The sequence below is a fragment of the Octopus bimaculoides genome, chromosome 1, assembly GCF_001194135.2.
Source record: "Octopus bimaculoides isolate UCB-OBI-ISO-001 chromosome 1, ASM119413v2, whole genome shotgun sequence".
Taxonomy (NCBI): domain Eukaryota; kingdom Metazoa; phylum Mollusca; class Cephalopoda; order Octopoda; family Octopodidae; genus Octopus; species Octopus bimaculoides.
The window spans coordinates 87077585-87080549 of NC_068981.1; positions in this window are offsets into that span (position 1 = coordinate 87077585).

Consider the following 2965-nt stretch of genomic DNA (forward strand, 5'->3'; position numbering starts at 1 on the left):
AAAGTTGATGTCTCGGAGGTGTTCCGCGAATCGGTCGGCCAGGCGGCGCCCCGTTTGTCCGATGTACAGAGAATGGCAGAGAGAGCAGGAGATGCAATAGATGATGTTGGTAGAAGTGCAGGTGAAGGAGTCGGTGATGCGATAGGGTCGGTGATGGGTGCTGGTGAGGAGGGTGGTGTTGGAGAGATAAGGGCAAGTGCGGCAACTTAGAATGTGTGCCTGTCTGTATGTGTGAATCACTAAAATTCGAGCACTCCCAAACCGATTTCGTTCAAGTTTTGCACATGCCTTGCTTAGAGTCTATTGCAGTGCCATGGAACAAGAAAATTTTCGACTCCTTGTCTAATGTCAGCCCAGAGCAATCTAAAAACTTTCTGATTTGGCGGGCACCATTTTTTATTTATGTTTTATTTAGTGTGTTTTCTACCGAAACACTTTAAAACTTCGTATACTTGTATATTTTGTCTTATTACCCCAGCTGTAATGGACTGTGTTTCTCACCTAGTTCGATAAGTTTGGCGTTTAACCGGTCGCATAGGTTGTTGGCCCTGAATGGGGCCGTTGTTGACAGGCCGCTTCGATCGGCGGCGGTGCTGGAGAGACCAAGAGCGAGCAGAGAAAAATAAAACAGTTGATCCCAATCGCGAGGACCGGATTCTAAGGTTTACTTTATTGAGGATGCGAGGGTATCAGCCACCAACACCCGGGCCGTTTTCAGGATCTTAAGAGGGATCTCACGAAGCCTTCCGAGCCGGACGATGTTGACCAGTGAGAGTTGGGCCTCAGGTAGACATATCATCTCATCTGAGGGTGTGGTGGATGATGGCCGCTGACGCGCGGCCGAGCGAAGAGGCGGCTGCTGCATCTCCATATTGTGAGTGCATTCGAGACCGACACAAGAGAGATGATGGAAACAACCACATCTTGAACAGTTCATCCCTCTCTTCCGTCAATTAGTGGTGGCACATTTGCTGCCGGTAGCTTCCCATGAAGAGTGAGAGTGAGGCACACAATCACGGATCGAGCACCGATCGACAGCATCGGCATCCCCCGGGGGCGGGGCCGAGAAATTAGTTGGTATCACGAAAATGAGTTGGGGTGGGGTTGCAATACCGATGAGGTGAAGGCCGTTGGATTGGGGAAGCAGAGGATCGGAGCCGTGCAGAAATCTGAGCAAGGGGTAAAAGGAAGGAAAAAAAGGAGAAAAAAGGGGGGGAGAAGAAAAGAAAGAAGGTAAAAGGAAAAAAGAAAACAAGGGAAATGTCCGAAAGAAAATAAAGGATCAATGAATGGAAAGAGACAAACCCTAACCCTAACCCTACCTTAGACAATCGCAGCGAGCAATACCCCCGTATAGATAGAGTTACGACTTTTTTAATGACTTTTGACATTTGATAGCCGTTACTTTTAGCTTACTTTAGAAGTAAATTGCGCGTAATTTTGTTTATAACTGTTAGTTCAGTGTCAATTTTAACATGAAGTGCAAAAACGAACATTTTCGCTATATTTTGCCTTTTTATTTCCGTAAAGGCAAGAAAGCTGCGAAGAGATGTATGAAGTTTATGGTATTGATTGCTTAACAGAATCGCATATGTCAGAAATGCTTTTTAAAAATTCCGTTCAAGAGACTTTTCACTTAAAGATGACCAGCGTTTTGGTCGACCTACTGAAACTGATGATGACCGAATCAAAGCCATAACTGAATCTGATTGTCATATAACTGTGCGAGAGATTGCAGAGAGGTTAAGTGTATCACATACAATTGAAAATCACTTAAAATGTCTTGGACTAGTTAAGAAGCTCGATATTTGGGTTCCACATAAGTTGAAAGAGATTCGCTTAACACAACGAATCAATATTTGTGATATGCATCTCAAACGCAATGAAATTGACCTTTTTTTTAAACGAATCATCGCTGGTGATGAAAAATGGATTGTCTACAATAGCGTCAATCGAAAACTATTATGATCCAAGCCTAATGAACCAGCACAAACCACATCGAAAGCTGAATTGCATCAAAAAGGTCGTGCTGTCAATTTGGTTGGGTTACAAAGGTGTTGTGTATTTTAACCTGCTTCCAAGGAACCAAATGATCAATACAGATGCTTACTGTCAACAACTAAATAAACTAGAGGAAGCAATCAAAGAAAAACGGCCATAATTGGCAAATCGTAAAGGAATCATGCTCCACCATGACAGCGATAGACCACACACGTCTTAGCTAACTCGTGAAAAATGGAGCTTGGTTGGGAAGTGATGTCAAATCCACCGTATAGCCATTTATTTCGAAGTTTGCAAATTTCTTTGAATGGTAAAACTTTCGATGATGATGGTGACCTGAAATCGCACTTGCTTCAGTTTTTGGCTGATAAGGACCAGAAGTTCTATGGTCGTAGAATCATGAAGTTGCCAGAAAGATGGTAAAAGGTCATCGAACAAAATGGAAAATATATAATTGATTAAAGTTCATTCTTTGTATGAAAAAATTTGACTTTTATTTCACACTAAAAAAAACAAATTACTTTCTTGCCAACCCAATATATATACGTTTGTGTGTGTGTGTGTGTGTCTGTATGTATGTATGTATGCCCAAAATATAAATATAAATATGAATGTTCACAAATACATGAAATAGTTTGACTGTCAATTAAAGAACACATTCTGTCAAACGAAATCCAAGTTTCACTTTCAGCATTTCATCCTCCATTCCACTTCCTGATTTTAGTGGTGGTTACACTTTGATCTTAACCAAACGACTACAGATATGCGCACACACACACGCATGCACACACACACACACACACACACGCATAACACACACACACGCATGCACACACACACACACACACACACACGCATAACACACACACATATATCTTTTTTATCTTTTACTTATTTCAATCATTAGGCTGGGCACCGCTTTTGAAGAGTTTTTTAGTCGATTGAAGTGATCCCGGTACTTATT